Source organism: Crinia signifera, chromosome 1 (assembly GCF_055691185.1).
Source record: "Crinia signifera chromosome 1, ASM5569118v1, whole genome shotgun sequence".
NCBI lineage: Eukaryota > Metazoa > Chordata > Amphibia > Anura > Myobatrachidae > Crinia > Crinia signifera.
Window position 1 is genome coordinate 77,763,371 of NC_139217.1, and position 17,989 is coordinate 77,781,359.

Consider the following 17,989-nt stretch of genomic DNA (forward strand, 5'->3'; position numbering starts at 1 on the left):
GATGTGAAATCGGGTCCATCGCGGGCATCGTGTACCTTGACTTAAAGGTACACGATGCCCGCGATTGTGGCCGTGCTAGGAAACAAGTACCGATTTTTGTACTTTATTTTATATATTCAGGGCCATATAGTACAGTATATGGTATTATACATGGCATTGGCCTAACCTCTGCCACTTCCCATAATAGTCCCTTAAACATTTCCATCTCCAGGCCTATTAGGCCCTTGATTTGGCCCTGATTATAGCTATTCAAAATATATATACACAATTTTACAGCATAACTCCTAAATTAAGTTACCATCATCCTATTACACACATGAAAGCAGCAATTTATAACTGTATCTATATAAAGCAAGACCTGATAAGTAGCATTACTGAAAACCATTGAGACAGTAGCATTTCAAAGGCAAAATCAATAAAACCTATTTTCAGAAGATAGATGTAAACTCTCAGATCACAGTAATTATTTTACAGTATATTCTAAAAACAAATGAATAAAATATTTTGTAAGATGATGACCTACAGTAAAACAATTCACGGCATTATGATGGATGGGGTAAGGTAAGTATACTTACCCTCCTACTGCCCTATCTCTAACACCCCCCAGACCACAGCTTTACCCTAACCACTGCTGCAGCATGACCTTATCCATCCCGCTAGTGCCTAACCCACATATTACACTGGCTAACCCCCTGTCCCACAGCCTAACACCTAACACCCCCTTCTAAGTGCCTAACCCTCCCTCCTCTTAGCCTAACCCTAAGTATTAGACCCATGTTTAATCCTAACTCCCCTTCACCAGCCTAACCCTAACCTACCCCGGCGCCGGTTTCTTGGCAGTACTTAGGATGCTGGTGTTGGTATAATGAAAACCGGCATTCTGACCGCCAGGATGCTAAATCTTATTGTTGTCTATGTTAACATTGATATTTGCTCCCAAGGTCAGGGTTTAGTCAGTGGCGTAACTATAGAGGGTGCAGGGTATGCAGCTTTTATGGGGTCCAAAGGCTTGGGGGAACCGAGGGCCCTGCAGGCAATCCCCTGCCCCTCTTGTTGTTTTCTACTTGTTGTTTTTTGTTATCATTAAATAGTGCTGCACGGTGCCGCTGTCCCCAACAAGCGGCAGGAGACCGGCAGTACCGAAAGCAAGAGACCACCCACAGCGAGTGCAGCAGACCAGCGGTGGTTGCAGGAGACCAGCGGTAGCGATGGTGGGAGCATGGGACTTGGCAACCAGGGATCATTGCAGGTACTACCCGCTCACATTGAGTATGCAGAGCAGGGAGGTGCCCTGAGGGAGAGGTGCTTTGCTACCCAGCTGAAGTGCAACATCGGCAACTGCCACACCTGTCACTCTCTGTGACAGGCAGTGGTACCAGCAGTAGTGCCATGCATACCAAGTCCCTCCTCCAAGTGCAGCAAGGACTTATCCCCACTCCCTTTACATGCCTGCTGAAAGCCTGATGATGGGGCTCTGCAAATGCTATCAGGGCTATGAGCAGGGAGGTACAATCTTCTTCGTTTCACTCATCCTCCCTGCTCCTTATAAGACTAATGCTCAGCCTGCTGTGAGGAGTACTGCTGTCTGCCCTTACATCCTGAAGGAAGAAACAACCCCAGGAGCCACAAGAAATCAAATAAAATAAAAAGTTACTGTAATTATTGTAGGTATGAGATAAGGGGTAGGGAAGGGCTAATACACACAAATTATGCTTGCCTATTAAATACTGGAGGGGGCACTTTCTGGCACAGGGCACCAAAGTCTCTTGATACGGCACCGCTTATAAGAATCACTACTACTGTGGGAATTATGTGCATATGCAGCACTTCTACTGTGGGCATTACAGTATGTGCAGCAGAAGCTCAAAGGCCTCTATGGGCAACACCAATCTGAAGATGGCATTGCCCACCGCATCCAATCCCTGGAATCTATCAGATTCTGGGCTTGGTGCATATGTGGTATGTGGCCAAACCACTGAAAACTGTAATTTCAGGTTGATTGCTACAGCTCGTCCCTTTTATGTCACCACACGTACTCAGCAAGTGGGCAAGCAGATGTGACATGTGCGTCCTTAATGATTCTGTTGTGTTACTGTCAGCTGTCGGCCACAATCTTGTCATGAAAAGCTGTGCTGTGATTTTAGTGGGGTACAGTAAAAAGGCAGGGTGTCAGTCAGCTTTTCATTATTTTTTTTCTCATTGTGGTGTGTAGTGTGCTGCACTGCAATCCAATACACCATATACTACTGTCAGAAGTTCCGTGTGTGATTGTTCTGCCTCTACGCAGTGTTATACAAGCCCCGTCCATACAAGCTTTTCTTTATTTTTTGGTGTCTACTGAACCCCAATAGTATACACCATAAGATCCGTGTGTGATTGTTCTGGTTCCACACAGTGTTATACAAGCTGCACATTACAAAAAAATAACAGTAAATATTTGCACCCATACTTTACTGTCAGAAGTTTTTTGTGTGATTGTTCTGCCTCCATGCAGTGTTATACAAGCTGCTCATAAAAAAAAAAAAAAAAAAATATTTTGCTCTTCTTTATTGTTTGTGTGTACTGCACCCCAATACACCATACTGATACCTGTCAGAAGTTCCGTGTGTTACTAACCAGCCAGCTTGCTGTAGACCTTGGCCTAAATTGAATGAAACCAATATTGTGAGCTGTAAAGAGGTCAAAATTGTATGTAAAGGGCTGGAAAATAATGTTATTGAGGTTAATATTTCTCTAGGGACAAAAAAAAACGCAAAAATTATGCGATTCGGTCGTTTTTTGACCATTTTTGAAAAAAATCCAAATCCAAAGCTTTTCACCGCCGGCTTGACAAAGCCAAATCCAAATCCAAATCCCAGCGACGAATCCAAATCCAAATCTTCGACTCCGGGGCCCATCTCTAGTTTAAATATGATTATGGTGATAATAAGTTAATGTTTTGAGTCTAGCCTCAATACAAGATTTAGTGTATACCACCCAATTCTGAAAAAGACTGTCCCTTAGCAGTCCTGCTCTGCTGGTGCCTCTTATCACCCATGAACACCTGCCTCCATCTCCTGCTGATCACCACTACTAGGCGCACCCATTAGTCTATATACAGTAGATGCTTAAACATTTCTAACTGGTTTCAAAGTGAATGAAACAGGGTTTGAGGACCATGAACATAATAGGTCCTCCTAGGTATTTTGGAAGTAGGCTTAATACAGATCTGTATCACATGTAAAGTTAATGGACTGCCCACATACAGTGGAAGAAACCATTTTTAATGTACAAATATTTTTTATTCTATCAAAATACATAGTGTGTTTCCAGCATAACAACAAGCACATTAATTATTATTATTATTACAGTTATTATTATTATTAATAATGCAACACATACATTTACAGTAGGGTATTAGAGCCTAGACATGTGCAGCTCAGCAATAACTGGAAGTGACAAATAAATGACATGCCAGTAACAGTCAGTTCATCACTGGTTAGCAACTCCAAACCTCATTTACTTTAATCACGTCTTTATTTCTGCACAGGTGGCATAGCCTCAATTACCATCCTAATTATTAACTAATCAGCTTCAGTAGGAACGCTGTATCTTCATGTATGCAGACAGGAAAGGCTGGAGTGGGAAGCAGCTGCACAGACATCGAACGCAGTATAGATAGCACATAGCTTTGCCAAGGGCCCAGAGGCTATATCACGACACTCATTTCCCTTAAACATCAGAATTGCTCAGCTGAATTTCCTGGAGGTTAGCCAGAGATTCTTAAGGTGCAACAGCTGGAACCCAAAAACCTAAAATACAATCTGATCCATTGATACCATTACTACTAGACAATTTTGTTTTCTGACTGGCTATAAATGCTTTATTCTGTAGCATTGAATATTGTATGTATCTAACGTATTATTCTAGATAAAATAAATGTAGATTGAAGTGGGAATAAATATAACTACTTTTTCTCAAAAGTATTGTTGAGCAAAGTCTGTTTGGAAACAGCTGGATCCAAGTCCCGCTTTCCAGCTGTTTCCAAACAGACTTTGCTCAACAATACTTTTGAGAAATACTCGTTGCTACATTAAACCACCTCAGGATCAGAGGACATGGGTGACAATTTTACTCACCATACAACCTATTGACTAAGCATGCTATTTTATAGTTCTTTATTTTGTTATTTATATATATTTTTTCATTGTATTAATATATGTTTATTAAATGTCATTTATTTTAAATTTATAATCTACTACATCACTCATCATTTATTATCATTTAAACAGCAAGCGCAGCATACCCCCTTTTTCTTTTTCTTTTTACATATAAAGATGGAGCAGGCCTCATTCAACGCTGGCGCCCATGAGATCCTCTCCTCTGGCGAGCGCCGGCGATACGGACTGGGATCCCACGCGCGTCCCAGAATCACCGTGGCTGGGCAGCGTCTCCCTGCCCGTCTCCGCTTCAGGGAGATGGGCAGGATTCGGGGGGGTCGGGGAAGCAAGGGGGACAAGCGGCGATGGCGGGGGAGGCGGGGCAAGCTCCATTGCCGCGGGGCGTGCGAGCATCTCCTGTGCACGCACCCCTGGCGGGAACCCGCCGCTGGCATTCTTAACAAATAAGAATGAAGAAATCTGCTCCCCCAACCTAGAGGTATTGTCTCTGCAGGCAAATGGAAAAGGAAGCCTATCCACTGCAACAGAATATAATGCCAATCAAAACCAAATAGATATAGGCAGAAAGATGAACATAGCTAGCACTAGGAGAAGCACAAACACAACTTTAAGAGCTATGTGTGCAAATGCTAGGAGCTTAGGAAATAAAATCCCAGAACTAATTGCAATAATGGCAAGGGATGAACTGGATAATGTGGCTATTACAGAGATATGGTGCAATGAAAATCATGACTGGGACATAGCTATACCAGGATATACTTTATTTAGGAAGGACATAATGGGAAGAATCGGAGGGTGGTTGCAATATATGTGAATAAAAGCATAAAGACTACCTTAATACAAAGTATTAAAGAAAAAACTGAGGCCCTTTGGGTGACCATAGAAACAGGGGAGAAGGTGATTTTTCGTATACAGTAGGGGTGATCTACAGACCTCCAGGTCAGGAAGAGGACACATCTTCCTACAACTTATTTTTAAGCTTTTGAGTGCCATCATTGCTGTGAGCAATCCTCAAAATATCCGATAAAAATGCCAGCATCGCTTAATTGAAGATTAGTTAAATATTGCACCGAAAAAGAACAGTCAGTTGGCCAGATGCACTAAGCTTCAAAAGTGATAAAACGGAGAGTGATAAAAAGCCAGCCAATCAGCTCCTTCCTGCCATGACACAGCTTGGGTTTGAAAAATATCAGACAGGAGCTGATTGGCTGGCTGTTTATCACTCCATTTGATCACTTTTGAAGCTTAGTGCATCTGGCTCACTGTGACCGACACTGGCATTTTTTACGGATATTTTGAAGATCTCTCACAGCATTGACATTCAAAGGGTTAAAGGACCAGATGCACTAAGCTTCACAGTGATAAAATGGAGAGTGTTAAACCACCAACCAATCAGCTCCTGTCTGACACTTTTCAAACACAGCCTGTGACACGGCAGGTAGGAGCTGATTGGCTGGCTGTTTATCATTCTCCAATTTATCACTTTTGAAGCTTAGTGCATCTGGCACAAAGTTTTATAGGAAGTCTGTAGTACAGATGTAAGCAGCGAGATAAAAGATTTCCTAGTATGCACCACTACAGTAAATTGAATCGATGTATTCCATTAATAAGTAAGACTATGGTCAGTAACATATAACAATATTCAGGGGTAGATTAGTGCTAAATAATAAAATTATATAACATTAAACTCTTGTGGGACACATTAAATACAATACACAAACCATAGTTTAACAATAAACTGCTGGCATATATAATCACTAAAATAAATTGTTTTATGCATTTTCTTATTTCACTGTCCCTTTATAATTTGCAGGAACAAACTTTTAAATGGATTCCCTTATCAATTTGAACAGCTGAATACATTACAGAAATAGTTTAAACCTGTCTTCCCTGTGTAACACCCCTGGGTACACGAAATCTGTAAGCTGGCAGTAAAAATGTCTACTTGCCACTGAAAGGGATAATTAATCTAATTAATAAACGCAGCAGCAAGCTGCTATTGGATTTCACCGTCCACTACAAAAGGCTTTGAAATGACTATTAGATGATCACTAGCTTCCTTACTTTCTATATAGTCATGTTCAGAGAGAAAGGGAAATAAATGATCTGCCTATCTGCCTTTATATTTCATTTGCAGTCACAGGGTGGGAAAACCGCCCAACTTTCCCGTTTTTTGCGGGAACGTCCCGTTTTTTTTGGGACGTTCCCAGGGCTGGCAGTGTCCTGTGGTGGGGGGGGGGGGGGGAGTTGCTAGTCCTGTCACCCATGAATAAACACTGGGCAGCCCTCTGATGGGCTGAGCTATCTCAGCCCATCAGGGGGCTGGCCAGTGTTTTAAATACTTCTGCCTCCACCACTGACTGACCCTCGCCGCCCGCTAGCGCTACAGCTACAACGCCGCCATCTACCCACCATCTCCCGTGCTGCCAGCGGTCCCTCCGGCCCCGTCTCCCCATCCCCACTTTGCTCCTGCAATTTGATAAATATTATGTGCAGCACATAAGATCTTGAGACCGGACATTCGACTGGCGTGCCCGCGCATCGCGTCGAATGGTACACATTTTGTACATATAATAATTCGAATTATTGGACAGATGTGGTTGAAATCAATGATTGCATGCAATATCTCACAAGTGTATGGGCAGCATAAGAGTGTTTTCATGAAACAATTTATCTACATTTTATCTGTATTCTCTGCAATGTTATATATGTGCAAATGCCTGGAGAAACCATCAAAACATGTGTGCTGCTGGATCCCTCTGAGAGAAAAGTTGTCAGCCACAACCAAAGATACATTTCAAATACGCTTACACTGGGCCAGATTCTCTAAGCTTCAAACGTGATAAAATGGAGAGTGATAAACAGCCAGCCAATCAGCTCCTACCTGACATGTCACAGACTGTGTTTGAAAAATGTCAGACAGGAGCCGATTGGATGGCTGTTTATCACTCTCCATTTTATCACTTTTGAAGCTTAGTGCATCTGGCCCACTATGAGATGGCACTGGACCCAAATGAAACTGACAGGAGGATCAGCTCCAGTATGAAGCGAGTTAATAAAATAAGCAAGTGGCAGTTTGTTTTAGAAGTATTTTAATACCAGACAAAGATGCCGTGAAATGTGGCACAAATCGAATTTTGTGGTGGAACCGGCCATTCTGCAGCTGTGTGAAGTTACTGTAAAAATACCCTAAAATATTGATTAAGCTTCGCTATCCACAGAACGGCTTTTAGAACTTTTCTCATCTCTAGCTTATAGACATTAAAGGAGGACTGTTTGCTGTAAGTTTTTATCATGTCATTTTTATAACAGTTCTGGAGGATATAATATACACTATTTCTCGTATTAGTAATAACAGATACAAGTCAACTTTGATACAGCACTTGACCAAAGGGGTAACAGTTTGTGAGATGTAGGCAGCAGTGTTATTTTGTCTATTCTTATTGCAGTTATTGATAAGTACATGGGGGTAATTCAGCAACACTCGGAAGGTGCCGAATTTGTCCCCATTCCGATGTTTTGGGGACTGCGTATGCGCGATTATGCCCTCCCCTCTGTGCGAACACCTTCGGTGAGTAGCACACTCGCCGAGGCGTTCGCACAGGTAGGGGAGGGAGGGGAGTGGACATCGGCCTGACATATAGCCCTCTTACACTATTTCAGGAGGTATCCCCTTCTCATCCGGAGGCCCCCGCTGACACCTAGGAGATAACAGCAGAGCTGGGGAATGGCGTACTGCACTCCCGTGGATTGCGGCCTACACACTGAGTGAAGCATACCGGTTCACAGCCGGGCGAGCGTCTGCGGTGATCATGGTGCCCTGCAATTTCCGCTGCTCCTCCCTCATGCTGACCCGGCGCTCTAGCTTACACGGCAGGCCATGGGGGAGCTGGCGCTGCGCCTTGACAGCTATAGCAGTGGTGGACAAGCCATACAGTCACGTGGTGGCAGGGGCGGATCCAGGATAAAATGACAGGGGGGGCACCATGATAAAAGAGGGTTTAGGTGGGGGAGGGCCAGTGTTAGTGGTGCCAGTGTACATGCTAAGAGAGTGGCAGAGAGAGGGTGGCAATGGGATTAAAAATAGGCCCTGGCATTTAAAGTATGCAGGCCCACCATGGCAACAAAAGTGAAGGATGTAGTTGTGCGCGCGCCGAAGGCGCGCTCTGGATAAGGGGGTGTGGCCACTCAACAGGGGGCATGTCCTTGAGTGTAGTGTACAACTTCTACACATTATGCAACAAAATACTAGACCCCATTATACTTGCCCCTTACACATGATGCTAAATGGAATGAGCCAAAATTCAAACAAGGCCACATGGATTGTGTCAAAATTCACATAATGCCAAATGGATTGAGCCAAAATTTACATAATAACACACGGATTGAGCCAAAATTCACATAATGCCAAATGGATTGAGCCAAAATTCACATAATGCCAAATGGATTGAGCCAAAATTCACATAATGCCACATGGATTGAGCCAAAATTCACATAATGCCACACGGATTGAGCCAGAATTCACATAATGCCACACAGATTAAGACAAAATTCACAATACGCTTCATAAACAGGGACATTGTCCACCAAAGGCACGCATTAAACATTTACACCATAATGTCCATTGCACGTTAAGTTGTATTATGCGAAACACCATAATGCCTATTAAAAATTATGCTACATACAGTAAGTGCTGCTTATCTACATGCTTATTGCCAAGGGTTCCATGCTCATTGCCAGAGGTTCCATGCTCGTTGCCATGTGGGATTACATGCTCATTGCCAACGGGGAATACATGCTCGTGGTAAATGGGGGACAGCCGCCGCCAGGCAGAAGTGATAGCCACTGACAGTGGCAGAGCCTGGCTGTATTCCGAGCACTGCAGGTCCCAGCTATTTGAAATAATACCCATTTCCCACCAGAAAATGCATTCCCAGGTTGGCCCCTTTTACACCAGCCTAGTCTCTGCATTTTCTGGTGTGAGGGGGAGAGAAAACCACCCCTCCCCCCCTTTAACCAGTTATCTCATTTAACTGGCTATATCTTCGGAACTAACTGACCCATTTACATGAGACAAGTATCATATTGAAGAACTTTTGAGTGGGCTTTGAATGATTTTGGTCCAGTGAAACTGGAACGTTTGGTCCCAGAGTAATCTGCCCTCAAAGAATATGAACAGCCATGAAATTACATTTCAAAAATAAAAAAATCGATTTACACGCTATATCTCTGGAACCGATTGAACGATATGGACCATCCTGGTATCATATTGAAGGCCCAGCGATTTGGAATTGAATGACATCAAACACAAGCTCCTATGATGCCAGGGGGGGAACTGGCAGCCGTCGGAACCCGGTGGGGGTCGGAATTGACGGGTCCCATATTATCCTATGGGGAAAAAATGTTACAGCTTTACCAAGCGATATCTCCGGTTCCCGGGGGGCTAGAGACATGGGGCTGGGCTCGTTGGAAAGCTCTGGTCCTCTTCTACAAAATGAATGACAGGGGGGGCACGTGCCCGGGTGCCCCCCCCCTGAATCCGCCACTGCGTGGTGGTAGGTGTGGCGCTCTGGGCTGCTGCCCGGCTTGTCCGCCTCAGGAAACGGCGCTGCTTTCAGCTTAAAATCACCCAGTGTGTATGGTCCTTTATACTAGTGATAAATTAATATAGTATAAGCTTGTATGTAAACTAATACATAAAGGATAACTTTGACTTTCTATACAGAGCCCTTCCACCATGTCATCTTGCCAATATCACTGATTTGAACTATGAGGCGCATAAAGCCTTTTATACCGTACCACTTATTTGAAATCTGTGGGGCCAAGCGTACACTAAAGTTCTATTACCTTCAGCCCACTGAACTTGGAAAAGCTGCAGCAAAGGTATTTAGTAGACACACTCTGTTAGAGAACAGATCTAGGAAATAACAAGACATTGGGAGACAGTTATATTTACAAAGCAGACCCTTTGGGTATACATTGCACTTTTAATCCCTTTAAAAAAGATGCCTATTAAGGTGGACAGGCTTTAAAGTGATCTGAAGTCGGGAAACAACTTTCATACAATGACCATTGAGATCAGCTTAAGGTGAATCTGACCCATTTACTCAGTGAGCTGTTTAAAATATGGCATAACAAGGTCTTTTTATTCGGTGCCTCAGTACAGCCGGATTTTGCTGATCTAAGTACTGGAGCTCATACACCAAAGGAGAAGATATAAGGCTTACTTATCCATTGAAGTTACATTCATTACTAATATTAATTACTCATTTACTTAACTTACATCATTTTACATTAACATATTTCAAGGATTGCAGATATATTATAAGGTGTAGCACAAGAAAAATATTTGCAATTTAAATACAGCATGTGATGTATGGAACTTGTTAAATATTGATATGTTATTTACAGACACTCTCCAGTTATTAGACCAGTTCCAGAGGTAATTTAATATGTAGTACAGTAGATATCTATTGCTCTTCACTAATTATGTTTAATATTCAATTTACTCATATTTAATATTAATCATTAACAACTTAACTGGGACAGTCCCAATGCAGCAGCATCTGTCTCCCTTCTCCTCCCCTATGACCACTGACATAGCTGCTGAATTCTCACCCTAGAATGCTCTGCAAACTCTAAGGCACATATGTGCTGCTCCCAAAAGTGGGAATAGGAGAACATATGTTTCCCCCAAGGTTCTGCTGATCTCTGCGTGTGCAGACATTGGCCCTTATTCTGGTTCACTTACAAAGGTAAATTCCTTCTCAAATGGACAAAACCATGTGCACTGCAGGTGGGGCAGATGTAACACGTGCAGAGAGAATTCGATTTGGGTGAGTTATTTTGTTCTGTGCAGGGAAAATACTGACTGCTTTATTTTTACACTGCAATATAGATCCCACTTTGAAGTAAACCCCCCCCCAAAAAAAAACGAATTCTCTCTGCACGTGTTACATCTGCCCCCCTGCAGTGCACATGGTTTTGTCCATTTGAGAAGGAATTTGCCTTTGCAAGTGAACCAGAATAAGGGCCTTTAGCTACAGCAGTAAAGACTAATGATCAGTCTCTCCTGAGCCATGCTTCCCTATGCTATCTACATTAGGGATAGGGGTAATGCCATGACAGCCGTTGGGTAATGGCCCTGGGGGAGGGTTGTTGGGTTCTGTAAGCACAGGAGATGAAGGTAATGCCCATTTAGTCTTTTGGATCATGGGGAGGTGTAGACACAGGACATTTGTGTGTAGTCGCAAAGGGGACCTATACAGAATGGGAGTGGTACGGTGAGGAGTAAGGCTTTTGGTGATCTACTACTACTTTGGATTGGAGTAGGGATAATACTACTAGTGATTACCAATGGGGGTTCTTTTGCTACTGGGGTGTGGGAGGTCAATTTCAACAGGGCGCTTGGGATGGGGGTGGGCCGGGGGTAAAAGACCTCCTAGGCATATTTATTTCCAACAACAATATATAAATACACTTCTAAAATCTTTTTACATTACTTAAATTTAAAAAAAAAAATTTTTTGAAGGCCAGAATTTAAATGGTTGGTAATCAATATTATGAATCGGTTGAGTCTATATAATGATATATATTATATTAAATAAATTCTCCTTGTTGACTGCATCTTTCTCTGTTTTCAAATGCTGGGATCTCACCCCTCCAACAAAAACATGCAGTGCAGACTTACAGACAGGTGAACAGCCCTGTTGCGGACAATGGGGGTTAATTAGTAAGAATCTCAATGTAAAATCTTTCTATAATGGACAAAACCATGCTGCTCTGCAGGTGGGGCAGATGTTACATGTAAAGCTGGGTCCACATACAAAGATTAATCTGTCCAATCTATCTGGTAAGAACAAAAATCTGGTAATATACAGTATGGGAGCAAATGACAATCAACTAGGGTGGCCAATCCCGGGATCAGCGGGATCCCTGGATTTTGCCCCAAAATGTCTGAGATTTCAATCCCAGGATTGGAGTGTCCAATCCCGGGATTTCAGGATTAGACTGCGCATGTGCAGACTACTGCCGGACAGCACTTACTAAGATGCTTACTCAGATGCTGCCTGGCTGTTCCCGACCCCGGCGTGCGGCCTGCGCAGCATGAATAGGTCATAGGTCACACTGCACAGGCCGTGCACAGGCCGTGCACAGACGCCGGAACCCTCCCGCACACCGCTCCCTGCTGCACTTCTGAAGTTCAGCCACCCAGCACCTCACTGCCCAGCGCAACACCCACCCACTACCTCCACCTGTGCTTTAAATTTTTTCTCACACTTCAATTCGCATCCAGATGTTTTCCCATTATAAAGTATACAACTCGCAAATGTAATAGGGTGCGATTTTTGGTAAACATTACCAAAAATTGCAAAAACAATAGACCAGGTTCTGACAGGCGAATTTGACAAAACCATGCACATATCATTGAGATCTGTGCATGGTTCTGTCTTAAAAAAATGTGTCAAAGTTTAAATAAATCAAAAATGGCATGGGGTTCCCCCCTTAGCATAACCAGTTCCAGGATAATTGAGCCGGATCTAGTTCCAAAATATATGGGGTACAAAAATCGTAGGGGTCCCCCATATTTCTGAAACCAGCCCTGATCTCTTAAATTATATTGTTTACTGATGTCACCGGGACCCTCTGAGCATGCAGGTTGTTGGATATATAGCCAAAATCAACCTTAATGTTCAGCAGACAGTGAGCTGCTAAACGATTTAAAAGATATTGTTTAGAAGGGCCTTTCTGAGTGACATCTTTTATATTCTAAAGTTTAGTGTGTATTGGGCTTAAATGAATAACCCCCAATAATGGAATAGGGCTTGATATCACATTGCTCATTATACAACATAAGAGGGATAAAGTGGATACAATTATTATCAGTCCCAGATTCAACCCCCCGCCATTATTTTCAAAAGGGGGAAATAGCAACGGGTCCCTATTCAATGCTGTCTTTCCTGACAGTCATAAAGTTCTTTATTGAATAAAGGATTTTTAATGTATTAAAAATTTTTGAAATGTATTTTTTATTTTACAGTTAATTGTATCTACTTTTAAACGGTTTCGTTTTGTTGCTACATGAGGGTAACTGAAAGCCTGAATCTGGGTCAAATAGGTTCAGTATATTCTGTCAACAATTGAAATGTCGACGGTCATTATGTCGACTACTTGATGTCAACTTGCAAAATTATGACTTTGACAAAAAGTTGACATATTCAAAATATAAACAACTCATTTTAACAGTAAGCCTAATGCAAACCCAAACACTACTAAGCTTAACATGAATCCTAACCATAACATTACTATTCTTGACATTTAGCATTTAGAAATATTGCAGATGCCGACATATTAGATGTCGACGTTTTCACATTGTTAACAACATAGAATTCAACATTCTGGTGTTTACCTTTTGACTAGCCTTAGAGTAAATGTCAATCCTGAGTCTATGCTGGGCGGAGCCAGAGACTCTGGCCGTGCATGAAGGACAGACAGACAGACCCCCCCCCCCCCCCCACACACACACACACACACACACTTTCTCACTTATCATATACATAATATTTAGCTTTGTTTTCTATGTTTGTGTCCATCTAATCCTCCATCTGTTTTCTGCTATTTTATCAGGCACAATCTCCCAGAAATCTGGGTATGCGGTCATCCATTGGACTTTCTTAGCTTATTTCTAAACCGTGAAAGAAAAATCTAAAAAGCCTCTTATCTCTGGTTTTGCAGTAATATAATAAACTGTAAAAAAAAAAAAAAAGAGAGAGAGAGAGAAAGAGAGTGAGAGAGAGAGAGAGAGATTGGCATTTTTGACACTCAGAAGATGCATACAAATCTAAATGATCACCGCTATTAAGAAGACATAGCACTAATTTGCATATGGAAATTAGACTAAAGTCTGATTACATTTTACTAAATCAAAACAGCTGCATGGAATAAATTTCAAGGAATATTCCTGTAATCCTCATAGGTCGCAAATATCAACATTTCAATACTACATAAGTAAATAAGCATGAAAGGTACATAATACCCCTTTCACATCGCACTTTTAAAACGGTATATTGCCGTTTTTTTCCCTTTTTAAAACGTTTAAGGCTGCACTGTGAATGCACCACAGCCGATTTACCGTTTCAATTTAACTGGCATTTCGAACCGTGTAAAAAGCAGAGTCCTACACGGTTCCTTGCCGTTTTTTCTGCTATGTGAATGTGTACAGTTTCAATGAAACGGTATTTCTGGCTTAGAACAGAGCTTACAGAGCACTGATAGGCTGTCCCCTGCGTGGTGTCACTGCCCAGAACCAGGAAGTAAACTGTGTCACTTGCTCTCTGCTCCCCTGCGTCCTTTCTCACAGGCGCCGGTATTAATCGTTGCCTGGGGGGAGGCAGCCGCACTTCCACCCGGCCGTCTCTTGCTCTCTGCTCCCCCAGCGTCCTCTCTCAAGGGAGTTGGTGCTGGTTTTTGCCTGTGACGGGGAGCCGCACTCCCGCCCGGCTGTCGCTCGCTCACTGCTCCCCGGCGTCCTCTCTCACAGGATACGCCGCGTCCAGGAGCGATCCCCGCCGGAGGGGGCTAGCAGCGCACCCGCCGTCAATCACTCGTTGCTTCCCCGGCGTCCTCGCTCTGAGGATACACTGCATTTAAAACGGTAATCTGGCCACTATTAAGGCTCTGACCCGTTTTAATTACCGGTTTAAAATACCGGTTTTTAAAACGGGTCTGCGATGTGAAAGTGGTATTACATACAGCCCCTATAGGTGTACTGAATGTTTGTAAATAAGAATAGGTACAATGTGGGTTAATATTAATATTCCTAGCCTTTAGGCTACGATAAAGTATAGTATTGGTCCTTATGTAGCCTTGGTCAATGATAAAGGTCCGGTGGAGGAATGCCTAAGGTACAATTGCTTCTGAAGGACATATTTTAGAACTGTCTGAAAATATCTGGAAGAATGACCTGACAACATTGCACAGAGTAAGGACATGAGAGCACTATACCTTTGGAACATTCTGCAACACTTGTTGTTACTTTGCCCAGGCCTTATGGCTAGGCAAGAACATTATTTTGTAAATACAATTGCCGCTTTAAGAATTAGGCCATTGGCTGCTTTGTATTATTTATGTATGCACTAGCACTTAGGCAGTGTTTGGTATGTCCTGACATTATGGGGACAGCTAAATAGTGCCCTTCACCCAATCCTGATGCCTGCAGCCTTAAGACTCCTGCCCCTCAAGGGTTCTGGGAGTTGGAGATGTCAAAGTTCTCCCCCATGTGGGAACTGAACACAGGGCTAACACACACAATAGCACTCTGATTGGTGGATAGCCCCATCATCCACCAATCTGTATTCTGACAGCCCTTCACTGTTTGGCTGCAGCAGGCTCGGAGGCAGGTAGGTATGCTGCCTTGTTGCTCTGATTAGTATGTGACCAACCCCCAACCCCTGCTTGGAGGCCTCTATAATTGTGGGGCACTGCGCAGCTGCCTATACATTAAGATGACCCCGTGTGAATATTCCCTTTTTTCCTTATTATGGTCCTTTTTTTGGAGGATAGTAAAAATGCAGCCCTTTGGCTTTTGAAAAGGGTCCACATATTCAAGTTTGTTCTGAGTTGTGTGATTGGAGCTAATATCGATCACACTATAATTTATTTACCCAAGGTAATATACAGTGTTTCAAAAGTCTCAATACTATGGGGCAGATTTATTAAGCTTGGAGAAGAGATAAACTGGAGATAAAGCGGAGAAAAGGTAAAAGGAGATAAAGCACCAGCCAATCAACTCCCAACTGTCTTTTTTAAACACAGCTGATTGGCTGGTGCTTTATCTCCTTTTACCTTTTCTCCGCTTTATCTCCAGTTTATCTCTTCTCCAAGCTTAATAAATCTGCCCCTATATCACCATGTAACATTACTCTTATAATGCAGATACCCTTTACGATTGCCATTGTCAGAAGAATGTATAGATATCACGATGCTGAGATCAGGGGGCTTCCCCAAGGTCACAGTGAACTGTAACAATAACCATGGGAAGAGCATCAAACAGGACATTATGTTTTCAAACCTATTGAGAGTCAAAGAAGACTGGGAATGTTTCAGATATACAAGAGTCACATATCAAATCAGCATAGTCTCCTGTTGTGTCCTTAAGCATCACATTGTGACTAAGATGCATTTTTGCCCACGCAGCAGTAATGTTTGAAGACACATCTACTGCATAACCATATTCCAATCTCAACACAACTACATAAACCCATCATATTGAATGTCCATTACATGAGTGTCACACACATGCACAAATGCATCAATGTTAAGCAAAATATATAACCAGAAAAAAATATCCTCTCCCCAACTATTGGTTGTCCAGCTGCAGTCCAGTCATGCAGGAGTCTCCTTTACAGTCTTGTGCATTAAATAATGATATGATATTATAATAATATGACCCAATTTAAATAATGAATCAAGTCACTTAATTTGCATGAATATCAATTTGCCCTAGGTTTTTTTTTTTGTAACGATTGCCATTTACTACAAGTAATAAATGAACATGAATCTGTCCACTGTGTCCTAAACTTCCCCCAGTCTCTCCTCGGAGTCTGCAGCATGAAAAATTAGACTTGTCTTGAGAACAATGTCCTAGGAAGCTTTCATGAGTGATAGTAATATTATCACTAATGTTTCGCATATAACTCATCTGTCATGTCTACATCACAGCCATTTACCAGATGACTTTATTTCATAGTTGAATCAATTTATTGCCTCTGTGTCTGCTTAGTTTATTACAACATTTTATTTCACTGTGGGGACAAGGAGAGATGAAATCAGGCTTTGAAAATTCCCTCTGAATTACCTGTTGGTGGTAGAACTCCTTCTTGACCATAATTTGTCTACTTTGTAACTAGACCTAATTATATAATTTTATGATGAAATACAAATTTGCTAAACAGCTAGATCTACTGAGAGTATATTAACTACTCGCCATGGGTTGGTGGTCTAGTACAACATCAGATTGTTTATGGTCAATGTTAGTGGATGCCGTTCATATCACATTTGGTCACACAGAAGAGCAGCCTTGTCCACCACCATGTAAATGGACCTGAGGATGACAGATAAGCCCAATTTTACTTAATTTAATACAGTTAATTGAATGTCCCAATAGAGAAAACATTTGGCCTAAGGGTGCTATGAACTTTTGGAATGCTAACAAAACATCACTGGTGGTTTAGTGCTGCCCTTCCTGGTTGGGCTACTCCAGTGATGTTTCCCATGTCCAGTGGTCAGGAGATGATGACTTCTGGAAGATCCAGTGGCACTTCTGCTGGTATTGTGAACTCAAACCTCCAATTCCATAGCCATATTCATAAACTGGCCATGCGCTTGTCCGATTCTGATGGATCAGGCTGAGAAACCGGGTGAATACTAGCCAACTCACAGGAGTTTGACATCTGATCCAATCCGATGCACATAGGAGTCGGAGATCGGACCTGCTTATGTCCAACCTCCAACTTGTATAGTCTCAGTAAATATAAAGGGAACACTTTTACTTGTATTTAACTACAGGTTACGATGAAGACGAACGCAGTTACTTTACAGCTGTTGCCTCCTATGCAGGCTGACTCCATTGTCCAGCAGGAGTTGGGTGCAAAATGTTGACAGACATAATGTCGTCATTCATCATGTTGACATGTGGATGTTGAGAGGGTCAAAATGGCAATCATGTAGTGGTGAATGTCAACATTTTGCCCTGGTGGCCCAGCAGTGATTTACTATCTCTTGGCTTCTCCAGTGGCATCTTCTGGGTCCCAGCAGTATTGTGAAAGTCA

The 17,989-nt window shown here is 42.5% G+C and overlaps 2 protein-coding genes across 3 annotated transcripts in view; one reads left to right on the forward strand and one right to left on the reverse strand.

Annotated features, from left to right (window-relative positions):
* GNPDA2 (glucosamine-6-phosphate deaminase 2) overlaps positions 1-17,989 on the forward strand; it is a 435,608-nt gene that overhangs the window by 241,077 nt on the left and 176,542 nt on the right. The window lies entirely within an intron of this gene.
* Positions 1-17,989, reverse strand: part of KCTD8 (potassium channel tetramerization domain containing 8) — a 91,445-nt gene that overhangs the window by 30,532 nt on the left and 42,924 nt on the right. The window lies entirely within an intron of this gene.